General features: G+C 47.6%; 1 protein-coding gene across 1 annotated transcript in view; it reads left to right on the top strand.

Moving 5' to 3' along the window:
• Window positions 1–362: 362 nt before the first annotated feature.
• PAK4 (p21 (RAC1) activated kinase 4) overlaps window positions 363–17,137 on the top strand; it is a 60,094-nt gene continuing 43,319 nt past the window's right edge. The window contains exon 1 of the mRNA XM_056847646.1: window positions 363–384. The gene's annotated coding sequence lies outside the window, so the exon portion shown is untranslated. The remainder of the gene's footprint in view (window positions 385–17,137) is intronic.

Genomic DNA, 17,137 nt, shown 5'->3' with positions numbered 1-17,137 from the left:
CTGAACATTTTCAGTGCCTCTGTTTGGGTATTTTACATTGTGACCTTGAGAAGCAATTGGGGTTTGGAATGCAGGAGCTGTTTAAAGCAGTGGGTGCTCCAGGGAGTCCCTGTTAACAAGGCAAAGAAGGAAAAAATGCCTTGGAGGAAAAAGTAGGAGGAAACTTATAAGTACTTACAGTGAATAGGACAAGGCAATTGGCAGGAGTGATTTTAATAGGGAAGAATTGGCTGGAAATGACTCTTACTATGAGTGGCTTGTATTATAGCTGCTGCTGTGAGATAGTGCCCTGGACAGGAGAGGTGTGGTGAGAAAATAAATCTTGGTTGTAACAGCATGAGGCGACAAACAGCAACTCCATTTGGAAATGAGCAAAACATCCAGGTGTGTTGGACATAACAATCTGGCAGTCTTGCCTTCAATTCTGGCTTCTGGGATTTAGATCAGATCCTGTGGGGCAGGGCTTGAATCTCTGGCACTCGGCTAAGACTCTTAATTGTGTCCTTGCCCCTGGTTTAGAGATGGAAATTGAGGGATGCCAATGTCTGCTTCTCGCTCTGAGGAGGAGGGCATCTTGAATTCTGGGTTATTCCAACCGGCTGCACAGGGAGGCAGGACTAACCTTTCCACTTCCTGTCTCCTGCCTGAGAAACCGTGTAGCTCCCACTTCATTTCCTGCCTAGAGAGGAAGTGCAGCGGAGAAAGAGTTCTCCTCAGCCCGGCTTAACTTTTTCCTTTGCTAACTTTGCCTTTACTCCTATTTCTCCTTTGCTATTAGTCTTCTATTTCAGCACTTCTTTAGTTTGTTCTCTCATTACTGAGCCTCCTTCTCGTGGCTCCACACCTGGATCCAGACGGGTTTTGTGCGACTGTGTAGTTCTGGAAAGGCAAGCCCTTCTCCACGTAGGTCAGTGATGGCGAACCTTTTAGAGACCGATTGCCCAAACTGCAACCCAAAACCCACTTATTTATCGCGAAGTGCCAACACGGCAATTTAACCTGAATACTGAGGTTTTAGTGTAGAAAAAACAACACATACATTAACATCTTTTGCCTTAAAAGAAAAACACAATAACAGAGCTTTCAATGATACAAACAACTTTTTATTGAAAGGTAAAAGTTTGCATTTGGCATGCTTTTGAACAATTAATGTTTGTTCAAAGCCCCTAAGCTGGGTGGCGGGCAATCCAGGGAAGGCAGACACGACGGCTGCGTGCCCACAGAGAGGGCTCGGCGTGCCAAGTCTGGCACTCGTACCGTAGGTTCGCCAACACGGACCTAGGTTATCCTCCTGAGGTGGCAGAGACAGTCTGACCTCCAGGAAGTTGTCTCCTAGACGAATATATAATTCATCCTGGAAAGCTTTGCAAGATGGTATCAATGCAAACATGTCAACCTTTAAATCCAGAACTGGACAAGTCCTATCCTTCTGTAGGATGGTGTCCATCAACAACTGAAGGCATCTACCTTGTGTCGCTAAGTAGCGGCCATTGCAACTATTTTGCCCCAGATCGCTTGGGTTTTCTTTAACAAGACGTTCTCACATAATTCCGTTACTCAACGGGGTGTCGCCAGCAATCCTCCAGAAGTCCACGGGTTTCCGTCCTGGAGGCTATATGAAGTGCGCTCCGTTCTTACAATAGGCACCGTTCAAGCCCTTGAGAGAAGCTTCTCCAAAATGGGAGCCAGGAAATTCACCTGCCATCTTTCTGCCCACGTCCTAGTCATGCAAAGAAAAAAGCCTGGCATACATTAGATGTGAGGAGGACCCTTTGAATATGCATCCGTTGCACAGAACCCATCAGGAAAACACAATTTCTATTCATTTCCTTAACGGCACCAAATAAAAGGAACAAGATGTCCAGGGCAGCAATCAGCTATAACCTCAGACAGTGCAAATGGGAGGCCTACAAGGCTAGCAACAGTGCAGTTCCGTCACACACCTCAGCCCATGTGGTTCAATGTGCAGCCCAACGTGGAAGACATATGTAAGGCATCAACATGGTCCTCCATTTTAACATTTGTCAGACATTTTTAGGTCAACTCTTACTCTTCAGCAGGCACAGCCATGGGCATCAGGTATTACAGCACATCTTGGATGATGAATGATACCTGTCCAAATGAAGGGACACTACTATTGGAAGCCCCAGAATTCAAGATGCCTTCCTCTTCAGAGTGAGAGTGGAACCTTGGATACTCACCATGAGGGTTCCTTCTGCTCTGAGGTAAGGAGGGCAACTTGCCCACCTTGATTTAAGAGAGAGAGAGAGCAAGGAATCTCAGGACATACTATGTCAGCACCAAAGAGATGATATAGAGTTCAGAAATCTGCAAACCAACTTCTAACTGCAGCAGTTCTGCCGGGCAGCCTGAATCCAGTATCAAATGACATGAGAAGTTGGAGGACGTTCTTCGTTTACCTTTCCCAAAATATTCATACTTATCTTCCCATTATCTGATAGCCTTTTCTTACTTAAAACAGCTTCCTCATGTTCTTGTTGATGTTATCGTCAGTGTTGTTCTACATGTTATGTCCTTCCTGTCATTGATCTAGTTTGGGCAGTACTCGAACTGAGAGCTTCAGGGTTTCCTGTGCAGGAGACAGGAAGCGGAAATGTTAATCTTGCCTCCCTGAGCAACCAGTGGGAATTACCCAGAATTCAAGATGCCCTCCTTACCTCTGAGCAGAAGGAACCCTGACGGTGAGTATCCAAGGTTCCGCCCTGTTTGAGGCGGGCAGGCGCTTGGCTGTGCCTAAGGATGACCAGGGATCTTCCGACAGCAAGGAGAGGCAGGAGCTCACTCTGGAATCCTGAGGTCATGGCTGTGCTTCCCACTGGTAAAAATCGGCAGTGTTGCAGGGAGAGGAGCAGCACTGCAAATTCTCCCTATGTTCTTTTCCACCATCCCACGCGCGTGCTTAGCAGAGAGGATGCACTGTAATTGTGGTAAACAAAGTAAAGGACTAATTAAGGGTCTTGCATAATCAGCTTGCAGCTTAATTAGCACCAAATAGTACTTGCTGGCTGGAATGTGGCTGCTGCAAACCCTGCGACGACATTGATTCTGTCGTTTGGCACCTGAGAACCTCCCATAAAACAGGGAAACGAAGCTTGTGGCTGGGGCTTCTGGGGTGGCAGAGGGCCCTCCTGTCAGTGCCTTGAGGGGCTTGATATTTTAAGTGTCCTTCTGATGCTCTTTATCAGGGCTTGTAGCCAACAGATTTATGACGCTGGAAGGAGATTTGTGTGCATGTGTTTGGGGGGGGCAAAGGAGGGCTGACACTTTCCCCTTCTTGCAACAGACCCTGCCGCTGTACCTGGTGCTGTTTCTGGCTGCCCCCTCAGCCTCGGGGGGCCAGTGATTATAGGGCTGGAGTGAGCTACAGCAGGGAGGGGCAAAGTGGCCAGAGCCTCTTGCCACAAACTCTGTTCCATGTGTGTCCTGCTGGGTCTCAAAGCAGCATTGCCATTCTGCCTTTCCTCTGGGCAGCTCCGTGCATGGGGAGAGCTTCTTGTGAGGTCTCTTATCCAAGTGCTGGCCTGATCCAGACCCTTTACCTTTACAATGTGTATTAAATGTCTTCGCTTTACACTCGTGATCCTGGTTCTCGGATGGCTTATGAGTCATGATTCAGTAAAACAGTTTGTGCCATAAAACTCAGCCAATGTAAAAATCAAAGGAGCAATAAAAGGGTCACAAAATAGTACAAGCAGAAGCAATAAAAACACATCAAGGTGAGATAAAATTTTGGACCGTCAAAAGCCCAGAGAAATTAAAGCATTTGTGCTTGGTGCTTAAAGCTCCAAAGAGTAGGTGTCAGTTGGATGGCAGCATCATAAACGGAGTAGAAGCCCTGACTCTGGAAGCCACCCACATTGCCTCTGAAGGCACGGCCATGCAGAGTGATTTCAGCCTTCCATCGGGAGTGCATGTTGGACCGGTTGTTGTTTGGGGATAGTTTTCAAAGGCTGCCCCACATAGAGTATATTGCAGTAGTCCAACCTTGGTGAGATCAGAGCATAGAATATCTGTTTCCATTAGGCCATACTTCCACCTGAAGGAAAATTGAAAAAATTGGTGGTGGGGGGTTAGTGTACATTTTCCTTGGGTGTCCAGTGACAATACTTATCTGTCAGTTCCTGTTTGATTGTTATTGTTACAGTTTGTTCGATCATACCTTGGTCATTCCTGTCTACTAACTAGGCAAGCCTGTAACTGGGTGACAGGAAATTAAAATTGGTCCTGTCTCCCCGGATAGGGCGTGGACAACCACCCACAGCTCAAGATGTCCTTCGCCTCAGAAGAGAAGGAGCCCTCACGGTAAGTAATCAAGGCTCTGGTTCCACTCAGCAGCTGAAGTTCTCTCCCAGCCCTGCTCCTTCTTCCCTGATTGGTCATCCAGCAATCACTGGGAAGTCTTTGTGACACATGAAGCTGCCTTATACTGACTCAGACCCTAGGTCCATCAAAGTCAGTCTTGTCTACTTTGACTGGCAGCGGCTCTCCGGGGGTCTTAGGCAAAGGTCTTCACATCACCTACTTGCGTAGTCCCTTTAACTGGAGATGCCGGGGATTGAAACTGGGACCTTCTGCGTGCCAAGCAGATGCTCTACCACTGAGCCACAGCTCCTCCACAGTCCTAATGGATCCTCTAGAAATGACCTGCTGTGAGGCAAAGCGAGAGGAGGGCCAAGTGGCAGATTTCCAGCACCATGGGAGACAGTCTCAACAGGACCCAGCCTGCTTCTCTGACTGAAATGGATGGCAACTGCGCAGGAGATTTTGCTGATATATTGTGCCCAGTGTTTTAATGGAGATGGGAGGACTCTCATTTGGTCATTCTCCCCCCCCCCCCCATCCCCGCGCGTACTCTTCAGCTGTGTGACTGTTGAGGCAGAGAGGTCTCCATTCACAGGCTCCAGGGGGGATGGCTGGAGACTCCGGAGTTGGATCCTTCTGCATTCCTGGCATGCCTGCTTTTCCCATTTTCCCTTTTGCACTCCCCCCTTCCCTTTGAAGATCTGTCAGGCTCTTTGGAGAAGTGAGTGCTGCTAAATCGGTCAGGCCTGTTAGCATCTCCCAGAGCTTCTGATCCCCTCCTGTCTCTCAGTGGAGAGTTGCTTTGTTTGTGTCCCTTTGCGTGCATGCATGCATGCTGATTGCTCTGTTGGACGCCTGTACCCCGCCCCTCCGCTAATTGCTAGGAAATCATGAGGTGCCTGGCCCTGCACATGGGCAGTGACTGAGTGTGTAAGTTCACTCGCCAGCACAAAAGTTGTCTTTGGAACATGGCCACCGAGTTCTTTGGCAGCTTTACGTAGCCATCTTTTTTTCAGATGGAAGAGCTTCCACCAGCAGCTGATAAAAGAGACCTGCTTGAAGAAGTTGGATGCTGCTGCTGCTGGTTCAGTGGCTGGGCAGTCTGGGTTTGGCTGCCGGAGGGCCCCAGTCAGCTTGAAGCTCACATCGTGGTCTTAGGCACTCTTCACCCAAAGCTATCTTATCAACAACTGCTCCCCTGGGGCAAGCATTTGCCTCCTTCGCTGCTGCTGCCCTATCCTGGCTCAGTTTTTCCCTCGAGATCTAGCTTGACCCCAAGGTGCCTTTCCTGGCTGGTTGCTGCCAGTTCAGATCCTGCCTTTAATTTTTTTTTAATTTTCAAACATTGAACAGCATAAACATAGACACTATACAAAAACTCTACAACCACAATACAGACTAATACATACTGATATTACATCATCTATCCAAACTTTTAATATAACTATTCTGTTTCTACCTTCTGTTTTATCATTGTATATAATAAGCAAATAAAAAAGAAATTAGGGAGGAAAGATAGATTAATACTTCTCTTTACTATTTCTAAGATAATTATGTAGTTAAGTCATCTTCATACTTGGTTTGGCCCTTCTTATGGATTTTATTATAAGAATGATCAAATTTGAATAAATTAAGGGTGTTTTTTTTACCCCCAATGTGTGTTGTTTTACACTGGAACCCCTTTGCTAGTTTGCTTCCACTTTGCAGTCTCCGGTGATTTCAGCATCTGGAATAATTTGGTACTCACTGCTAACCTGGCCACGTCGCTGCTCACCCCTGACTCCGGATCATTTGCAGCCAGGTTAAATAATGCCAGACTTTTATGATGCCGTGAGCATCTTGCCCTACGTAGCCTTGGGGCAAACCACTCTCCTCCCTCACCCATCCATCTAGAACATTTGGGAGAGTAATGCTCACCTAGAGATGGCTAAGATTGCTGAGTAGGTATGAAACACTTGAATTCAGGTACGATATCAAATTTACCCGTAAAAGGTATGCAAGTGGAAAGCACTTCCCAGTGCACCTGTGTGGGGAAGCTAAACTATGGGTCCTTTAGGGGCATGAGCTTCTTGATGGGATTAGAATTTTGAGCATGCTCAGAGGTAAGAGGTAGGTCCTGACCTTCAGGTTTCTGGGTTTGCTTTCCTATTTGGTATTGATCCAATTTGGTATTGATCCAAACCCAGTTCTCTCTCTTCAGTGGGATTTCACACTGGATCCCAAAGGGAAGAGAATGTCTGGATAAGACCTTCTGGGTGCACTGCTTTCAAGGTTTGTTTTCAACTGCTTTTCTGTCATGCTGCCCCCACTATCCTCGGAGAGAAACAGAATATTTGATGATAACCCCTTAAAACATCCTTCAATTTCCTGACTGCGGCGGTCAGGATTCTTACTAACGACCACTTCTGAATCCTGTGGTGTCTATCGTGTCTTTGTGGTATAGGGTAGGAAATGATTTAAGGAATGTGGGGCAGAGCCATGTCTGTGATGCCTCATAATCAGCTCATTAACGGCACGGGGGAGGCCCTCGTCCTTTATCTCTCTTTTGTTGTTGTTACTTGTTATCAGTTTGGAAGTCATGGGCTTGTGATGCAGACTTTCCTTGCTTGTGATAATTATTTAATTTATTTCAAACATTTATTAGTCTTCAACTGCCTCCTGAAGATCAACATTGAGGGCACCAGGCATACCGCCTTGAGGAGGTTGGTTCATAATCATGGGGCTGCCACTGAAAAGGTCCTCTCATGTGCCCAGCAGTCGAGCGTATTTGATCGATAGGATGGTCAGGAGGGCCTCTTCTTGTGCTCTTAATTTCCTGGGCAGGAACATATGGGAGAAGATGGTCCTTCGGACACCCTGGTCCCAAGCCATGTTTGATCTCCCTTGCTCTCTTACAACTTTGCGGCTCAACATGTATTTTGAGCTTATGCACTTGTTGTGTGGACATCATCCCTCGGACGGAGTAGTGGAGGCTGGAAACCACCCTTGGCACGTTGATTACTTTAATTCCTTGTTCTGCCTCCACAAAACCATCCAGAAGGCTGAAATGGACTCTGCTTTTATTGCAAATGGGAATGTGCTTTATAGAGCAAAACAATGCTGCATTGTCACGCACTCCCCAAGGCATCCTGTATACATGAAAAGCCACCTCAGGAACCATTAATGATGTAAGAAGAAGAAATATTTACATTAAATAATTTAAAAGACGTGCACCTGGGAAGAGGGCCATTCTCAGGGTGTGGATTATATATTTATTTAAAATATTTTAAACCTTCCTTGCCGCCTTCCACAGATTTCAAAGAGGCTCACAAAATCCATCAAAATAAACCCAGTTAGCAGCATCGGGACAGCTATGCTTGAGCCCTACCTGCTGCTGTGCTGCAGTTCCTTCTTCTGGGTGGCAATTGGTAAAAATACCCCCTCCCCCAAAGTAGGTTGCCAAGCTTAGACTCAGCCAGATGTTCTCTGTCTCTTCCACTGTGCAGTTGCAGAGGAGATGGGGGCAGCTTCCTGCCCTCCCACTCAGGAATGGGTATTGGAAGCATCGATGAGGTTTGCATACTGGTGACCATGACCTTGACTGAGCACTCTGGGGAAGACCCGAGTGTCTGAGTCACAAAGGTTACCCTTGGATTAGATTCTGGCACCTGGGAACCTCAGCCCTGCTTGGAGCCTGCCTTCTCAAGGTGACGTTCTGTTAGGGGGATTTATGGCTGGGGGCCTGGGCTCTCTGGTTTTAACAGCAGCCCTGTGAGGGAGCTGCTGGTTCCCATGGGATGGATGATACAGAGGAACCTGCCCGGGGCTGCGCTGTGTGGCTCGGATCCTGTGGATTGATTCCTCTTGCAGGGGTGCCTTCCTCTCATGCAGGGTTCCCCAACCTTGCGGAGCTTACGGGCACCTTTGGAATTCTGTCGCAATGTGATGGGTCCAGCCAGAAAATGGCTGCTACGACTTCCCTTCAGTCGCACAGTGAAGATCCTTGAGGTGGGGCGGCAACTGCTGCCAAATCTTTAAAAATCTGCAAAGCCAACCAAATCTCCCAGCAGTCAATCAGAAATCTTGCTGGGCAAAAGCCCCACCTGACCCTGCCCGCTTTCTAAAAACCCTTGGCAGGCACCCGGAAATTGTTGGCAGGTGCCATGGCACCCACGGGCACCCCTTGTGCCCCTACTTAAATCACACTTGGAATACAGATCTTCCTGGCTGAAGTCCAGTATTCTGCCCATTGGCCCCACACTGGCTTTCTCTTCTGCTCACGAGGGCTTCAGGTGCAGGCAGGGTGGATAAATTTTTTTAAAAGGATTTCTAAAATTTAAATCCGTTTTTTTTAATCGAATGGTTTTTGAGGAAAAATCTATAGTTTTCTGTTTAAGATACATTATGGTCCAAAGGCTATTCATCATGAAATAAGGATTAGTTTTTTTAAATATGTAGCATGAGGCTGTATATTGATGCAATGTTTACATTTTTTAGTAAACGAATTCCATTAATCCATTCACAACTTCATGCTCTTCCAGAGGTTTCTGTAAGATTATTTTGAGCAGTTTTTCTATCTAAAAAATGTTGTCACAGATGCTTGGCTTTGCAGCTCTCAAAACTGTGAATTTGTGTTTGCAAAGATAACATGCCTGTTCATGGCAAAAATGTTATAAAATAAGCATACAGAGTTGATGGGATACACTGATGGGATCTGTGCTGGCAGCGACAGATCAAGAAAGGGATCTTGGGGTGGTAGTGGATCGTTCGATGAGGATGTCAACCCAGCGTGCAGCTGCTGTGAAAAGGCAAATTCCATGCTGGCCATAATTAGATAAGGAATAGAGAATAAAACGACTGCTATCATACTGCCCTTGTACAAATCTATGGTGAGAACACACTTGGAATACTAGGTACAGTTCTGGTCACCACACCCAAAAAAGGATATCGCAGAGCTTGAGAAGGTGCAGAAAAGAGCAACCAAAATGATCAGGGGGCTAGCGCAACTGTCCTATGAGGAATGGTTACAACGCTTAGGGATGTTTAGCTTGGAAAGAAGGCGGCTAAGGGGAGACATGATAGAGGTCTATAAAATTATGCATGGTGTGGCAAGAGTAGACAGGGAGAAGCTTTTCTCCCTCATATTACTAGAACATGGGGTCATCTGCTGAAGCTGAAGGATGAGAGATTCAAAACAGATAAAAGGAAGTATTTCTTCTCACAATGCATAGTTAAATTGTGGAACTCCCTGCCCCAGGATGTGGTGATGGCTGCCAACTTGAAAGGCTTTAAGAGGGGAGTGGACATGTTCATGGAGGAGAGGGCTATCCACGGCTACAAGTAAAAATGGATACTAGTCATGATGCATACCTATCCTGCTGTGGAACACAGGCAGGATGGTGCTGCTGCAGTCGTCTTGCTTGTGGGCTTCCTGGAGGCACCTGGTTGGCCACTGTATGAACAGACTGCTGGACTTGATGGACCTTGGTCTGATCCAGCATGGCCTTGAGGGCAAGTCTTTGCATGGTGAACAGGAGCAGCTTTTCTTACGAGAAAAAGACCTTAATCCCATTGCTCCTTTGCAAATCCATGTACAGAGAATCAACCCCTTACCTCTTAAGTGCTAAGTTTCAAGAAATTCAATGAATAGAAGATTGATTGGAGTGAGATGGTCTGCACAAGGAACTAGGTGTGAGGAGGGAGGGGCAGGCAGTAAAAATAAAAGTGAAACCTTTTGTGCAGAACTCTCCACGTATTGGGATATTTGTGTGGATAGCCTGAGGTTTATCATATTATTATCTTCCTGGAGGAGAAAACCTATAATGGCAGCAGGCTGTAAAAGAGACCCAATTTGGGAATATTTTAATGAAGTTCCTCTACCTATGGGTAAGGCGGGCATGTGTGCAAAATGCAAACACTGCAACAAAGAAATGCAAGGCCTGGTGGCTTGAATGAAACATCATGAAAAGTGATGTTTATGTAGAAAACCATGATTTAAATCTAGTCTTACTGACTACTGATTTAAATCATGAAAATCTAGTCTTGCTGACTAGTCACTTAAATCATTATTTAAATCGATTTGATTTAAATCAAATCCACCCTGGTGGCAAGACATTTAGTTGAAATAACAGTTCAGCCCAATGAGGACTAGGGCCTGGGGCGGAACAGCCTCCAGCAAGGGCTGTGAACCCCTGTACTTTGGCCCTTCCCATCACCAGCAAATGGTTGCCCACAGAAAAGCATGGGCAGGAGCTCGCCAGCAGGCTGGTGCTCCTCTCATCTCTTCATGAGAAGAGTCGTTGAGGACTACAAGGTGCGGATTCTTTCCCATCTTTGAGATGCAAGGAAGGTTGGCCCCTGGTTCTGCTCCTGGAAACGCTTATGAGATCCTGGCTTGGCATTACCCTGAGAGGAGTCTTCCCTAATAGCCTGGGAGGGGAGGAAGAATCCTTTCTCTTCTGTGCTTTGACCAGAAAAAGGATAATTTTTTTGTTTTTTTAAAGACCTAATTGGTCCTAATAGTGGTGTCTGCTTCCAGATGGCATTAAAATCATTGTTATGGCAGATTTCTCTTGGAAGACATCAGGAAAGGGAGATGGGTTGATTTGAAGTTGCTTTATGACTTTTCTGTGGAGACTTGCCCAGGTTGGTGTGACCTGGCAGAGGAGTTCTGTGTTAAGGGTGAGCTGTCGCCCTATTTTATCTTGGAGGGTGTACTTGGCATGTCCTTGAATGAAGGCTCTGTGTGTGTGTGTATGTGAGAGAGAGGCTGGTTCCTTGACCACAGAAGCACTTTGAAGTCTGTTGGGGGCTGCCTAGGAGTGATGGTGAATGCCGCTTCTGCTGTGGCAGGTAAACTTTATTTTACTTGAGCCCCTTGCACGCCCCGTCCTGCTCTTTGTGACCCTGTCTTCCAGGTCTGCTGCCCTTTTGAACTGCTGGTGATAGGCACGGGCCTCATGAGCGTGGTTTTAGTGGTTTGCGCTGTGTTCTTGAAAGTGGAAAGTGGAATAAATGGTGATGGAGGGTACAAAGATGGAAACCCACGTAAAATGTGAGAGAACCTCAATAGTCACCCTCGTTGGCTCAACCAATCTCTGTGTTTGAATGGGCCAGACAGCCCTTCCTCTGTGTCTCCTCTGCCATGGCCAGAAGCCTCTGCTCCTTTTCGTGCTTGAATTGTACAGAAAGGAATTGGGCTCTTTGGGAACTGGTGGGATTTGAGGGTTGTGGTTGTTTTTTCCCCATGGAGTTCAGTCGGCTTTTTCTTGAGCTGCTGCCATGACAGAATACCCATGCTGGTTTCCCTCCTGCCCTATATATGGACCATCCACTGTGCATCCAAGGCCCTCCTCCGTGCCTCTTTCGCCGCAGCTTTGTATCTGCCTCTTTGGGGGAGAGCTGAAGCTGACTGTGGGTTTGTGGGGTGAATGGCTCAAAAGAGGCAGGGATTGTGAGCCTAGTGGTGCTGTCAGGGCAGGGCAGAATGCCCGTGGCTCAACCTGGTGAGTTGGCTGAGAGTCGAGCCTGCCAGGATGAGAAGCCTGCAGTTTCAGCCCCTTGCCCTGGTAAGATCGGGAGTTGAGTCACTGAGCAGTGATAAGGAGGCCTGAAGGGCAAGGCTGCCCTGCCTCCTGGGTGGCGGAAAACTTCACCGGGCTTGAAGCCTTGGCATTTTTATTAGGACAGAAGAAGAATAAATTAATCTCACTTCTGGAGGTTGGTGCCTCCTTGGCAAGCAGATTCTTCCTGGCCACCCCGTGAAAAAGTGCAAGGCCAGCAGAGAAGAGCGGCCACACCCCCACGTGTCCTGAAAGCGGTAGGCTCAGAAAACAAGAATTTTGGGAGGGGGCAGTTCTTGAAGCCTTTCTATATATGCCACAGAAAGCGGTGGAAGAACCTTGTGGGAAAATCTTATGTGGGGAGTGTTCAAAAATGGCACCCCCCTCACTTACTAGCTGTTCAGTCCACTGCCTCAGCATTCTGCCCCCTCCTTGTTCTGCTGCAGGCACAGGTCAAGCCTAGCTCTACCAGGATGCATCACTTCTGACGTTGGGAGCTCTACGTTTGAGAACCAAAAAGGCAGGCTTGGTTTAACTGTGCTTCCTAGGGTTCTTTAACACCGTTGGTCCACGGGTGGTTGTTGCCCTGAGAACAAATTCTCTCCCATTTGGCTGTGTGAAGGACTTGTGATCCTGCTGTGTGTGTCTTTCTCCGTGCTTTCATTCTCACCATGTTCATTTGGTTTGTGCCGCTTGTGGCCTGTCTATTTCTAATTAATATGCACCTAACATTCAAATGCTTGATCTTCTCGTTCAGTGATGCCAACCCACCTGTGGGGGGGTGGGCAACCTTCAGGCAGCCATCTGCTGGTCTGAGGTCCAGATGGGGCGTCTTCATGCGGCCCTCCCTCTTAGGTTTGCAGTGAGTAGGTGTGGCAGTTCATCCTTGCTATTTCGCGGAGAGAACTGAGTCATACGAAGGTATAGTCATTTAGTGAGTCAGGGACACAGAGGGAATTCCTGCTCCATTAACCCACTTAAGGATCTCAGACTGAGTTTCTCTTTGGAATGCTGAGCCCAGGGGTGGAAGAAGGTGAAGGGGGCCTTTGCCAAAGTGCCAGTTTTCTCCTCTGCATGTTCACCTCCAGCGCTCCCCCTGCAGAAGTACTCCCAGGATGGAATCGACAAGCTGATGGGGGATAAACCCAGTATAATGTAATAAGTGGACAGCCCGTCAGACTTGGATTGAGGAGAGCTCGGCTGTGAAGATCGTTGGGTGGTCTTGGGTTTAATGACTCGCACAGCAGGGCTGTGATAGAGGAATTGGGCCCTCACCGCCCAGGGTTCCTCTGGCAAAGTTCTGGCTGCGCATGAACTTGATCCACAGCTGAATGGGATGAAGAAATGCTCTTGGGGGTGGACCTTGCAAACTGTAGCTCTGTGGCCTTACGGGTGTCTCCTCAGAGGATCCCTTCCCTTGTGTACTTTCTTTGGGCTAGTTTAAAGATTAACTGTTGGGAACCTCTTGGCCACGCCCAATGGCTGTCAATGGGCCGTCTTCCTGGTTGGCAGATGCTTTTGTGGAGGTGGGCTTCGTCTGTGCAGGTGATGGGGCAGTGGGAGGCCAGGCTGTTGACTACCTCAGGCGTTCTGTTTTTTGTCTTCCCTTGATTCAGGGCTTTAGCTGACAAAGGTCAGGATCGGAGGAGAACTGATTAAGCAGCATCCCCAAAAGTTCCCCCAAATTTCCTGTCAGAAGCAGCAGTGGTTGAGCGGGCAGAAAACTCAATTCCGGTTTCTGGAATGTAGCTTGAGGTTGTAATCCGGGGAAGCCATTAGTTGAAATACCTTTGGAAATCACTTTTTGCTGTAAAAGGGATTGCTCACCAGACACAATATAAATGAAAAGTAGAGGGGCCAGCTGTATTTGCAGCTATTGACAGGACCACACGCACCACAATTCAGCACTCTGCACTGCCTTCCTACACAGTTTCGGCCATAAATTAAAGTAATGGCTTTAACCTGCAAACCGCTAAAATGTTTAACTCGCTTATTTATACCCCCACCTTTCTTCCCAGTTGGGACCCAAGGTGGCTTACACAATTCTCCTGTCCTGTTTTGTTCTCACAACAAACCTGTGAGGTAGGTTAGGCTGAGAGTGTATGACTGACCCCAGGTCACCCAGCAAGCTTCCATGGCAGAGCCGAGTTTCGAACCTGGGTTTCCCAGATCCTAGTCCGACACTCTAACCACAGCACCACGCTGGCTCTCCAACTTGGGGGGTGGGTGAGTGAGAGCTGGTTATCGGTGAAATGCTCATGTGTTCCCCCTGCTCTGACCCTTTGTGATGAAGGTGGGAGGGGTGAAATTCTAGCATGTTGACCTGCCCTCTGGTGTGCCTGTGGTAAGGGGGCCTGGTTTTGGTCCAGAGACTGGTAAGTGGCCGTTTGCAGGGGTGTGGAGTTGGGGGTGGGAGTAGAGAAGTGAACTTTTGGATTAGCAGGTCTTTGTGTATCTGAGCGGCTCTGAAACAGTTCCTGCATCTTTGGTGTTTTCGGAGAACCCACCTCAACCTTGTTCTCCCCCCACCTTTTCTATTTGATACTGACCTGCCAAACACAGAGCTGGATTGGCTGCTTTTGTTTCAAACACCGCTGCCTCATTGGCTCTGATCCCCTCTGGCTCAGGTCCTTGTTTCTGTTAACCCCTTTCGCTTCGGCAGGATCGTGTGCACAGTGGCGCTGGCAGGCTAGAACACGGCCCAAAAGCTCTGGGAGAGGGGAAAACTGCCAGCAGAAACAGAAGCGAGGAAATCTTATGATCCCCAGCTCATTAAAGCTGAGTGTGTAGAAACCCTTAAAACCTCAACACGTTGCAAGACTAAGGCTGGGGCTTAGAGCAGCTTGTACCTCTCGGAATGAAAGGTCTTGTACCGGAGAGCCTCTTTCGTTCTGCCTGGCTGATTTGCAGCTATCAAATTCTAATGTGTACAGACTGCTGATGCAGAAGGTTCTGATTCTGGCGCCCGGGAGCCTGGAAACTCAGCCCTCTTCCCCCCCACCCCAGCAGAAGGACATGACCTGCAGAGGTCAACAGCTGGACTGACTGTCTACATTTATATCCTGTCATTCTCCCCAGTGGGGACCCAAAGCAGTTTATATCATTCTCTTCTCCTCTCTTTTATCCTCACTACAACCCTGGGAGGTAGGTTAGGCTGAGAGTGTGACTGGCCCAAAGTCACCCAGCAAGCTTCTGTGGCAGAGCAGGGATTCGAACCTGGGTTTCCCAGATCCTGGGCTAACACTTTAAACACTACATCATGCCAGCTCTCTATTGCAGGCAGATTCTACTTTAAAAAAAAAAATTGTAAGATGACATCCTTCTGCCCTCCATGTGCTACATCTCAGACCACTGAGGGGCAAGTTGGCCGCTAAGAATGATTCCCTTCCCCATATGGCTTGTCCACTCCATGCACACCCTGTGGGTTCGATCCTGCGGACCTCGTCCACCAGTGGTGGATTCTTCTTCTGTAAGGTTCCAGAAGACTCTTTTCCTCAGGGGAAAATGCTTTCGTTAATGGGACGGTTCTACAGGATCCAGCTTGAAAGTGTTGAAGAAAAATTATTTATAAAAGCATTTCTTCAGTCTGGCTACTAGACTTTGTGAGATTTTTGTCTCACAATAATACTTTGTTTTGGAATACGTATGGTGGAAAGTGCCATCAAGTCACAGCTGACTTATGAGAGCCAGCATGGTATAGTGGTTAAGAGTGTTGGACTAGTAGTATCTGGAGACCCACGTTTGAATCCCCACTCTGCCATGGAAGTTCGTTGGGTGACCTTGAGCCAGTCACATTCTCTGAGCCTAACCTACCTCACAGGGTTGTTGTGAGAATAAACTGGAGGAGAGGAGAATGATGTAAGCTGCTTTGGCTCCTCATCCAGGAGAAAGGTGGGGTATAAATAATTAAATAAATTATGGTGATCCCTCAGGGTTTTCTAGGCAAAAGACATTCAGACGTGGTTTGCCATTGCCTGCCTCTGCAGAGCAATACTGGGCTTCCTTTCTGGTCTCCCATCCAAGTACTAACCGTGTCCAACCCTGCTTAACGCCTGAGATCTGACGAGATCGGGCTAGCCTGGGCCAACCAGGTCAGGGCACGTATTAATACCCATTCTAAATTCCTGATTTTTGTGTTACGACTTAAAACCCAAACAAAGTGGCACATTTTTGTTAGAGCTAAGAAGAGCTGCCTCATTAGAAATTGATATTTTTATTTCATGGAGAAAATTTTCTCTAATATTGTTAAATGAAGAAATGTTCTCTATGTTGGGATCTTTCCCCTTCATTTTCTTTGCTGCAAAAGCTCTGAGCTCCTCCCGTGCCTGTCCAATAGGTTTAGATTCTGTTCCCAGAGCTGGCAATTCTGCCAAGTGAAACTGAACAAACAGAAAGGGCCAAAGTCCCAGTTTCGCTGGATCGCTGTCTCAGATCGGGTAGGGTTACCACCTTACCGAGATGGGAGAGACTGCTGGTAGATCTATATTCATGTACATTAACATATGCAGAGAGGCAGCTGCTGAGTGTGTGTGTGCGTGCGTGTGTTTGGGGTGGAGGTATGGCCAAGGCAGTCCCAAACCATCCCGGTGCCACCGGTGGTGGGCTGAGAAAAGCAGAGGCGGACAGAGGTGCTTTTGTACTCTGCTAAGCGGTGCCTGCTCCTCCCTTCAGATAATGTCCAGAAGAAAAGGAAATACTTTGAGTTTGAAACTGCAGGTTGGTGACAAGTAGGAAGATGTTTGGAAATCAGATAACTCTCTGTGTGCATGTGTATCTGCGCGTGCAATTTGCAGGCTCATGGATCTGCCCCTACGCTCTGAGGGTCGTTGCATAGAGGAAAACAATTGATGAGAAAGGGGGAGTTCATAAACAGCCTTGCGTGCTGCAGTCTGTGTATGTGTGTAGTTTATGAGATGCTGTTGTGCTGTTTCAAAGGCTACAGTGGTGGGAGAGGAGCTGAGGCGGAGTTTGGATGTATCCCCAAAACACAGCATGCACTTGAGTGATTTCATTCTAGGTTACTTTGATCTGTAATAATCACACAGTGCTTGCTTCTGCGACCTGGTGATGGATATAAACCCCCCCACCCCACCACAAACGTATATTCAAAACTTGGGGAGCGGGAATTCACCTTGCCCACTTTGATAGGCCCTAATTTGAGCTGGAGCTCATTGGAATTTGGGACCCCAGACCCAAATATCAGGGGCCAGCTGTACTTTTTAGAATGTGTAGAATTGTGCTGTCTGGGTAACCACCACCACCACTGGATTAGA

Source organism: Euleptes europaea, chromosome 3, assembly GCF_029931775.1.
Source record: "Euleptes europaea isolate rEulEur1 chromosome 3, rEulEur1.hap1, whole genome shotgun sequence".
Taxonomy (NCBI): domain Eukaryota; kingdom Metazoa; phylum Chordata; class Lepidosauria; order Squamata; family Sphaerodactylidae; genus Euleptes; species Euleptes europaea.
This window is presented reverse-complemented; position numbering and strand designations above follow the sequence as displayed.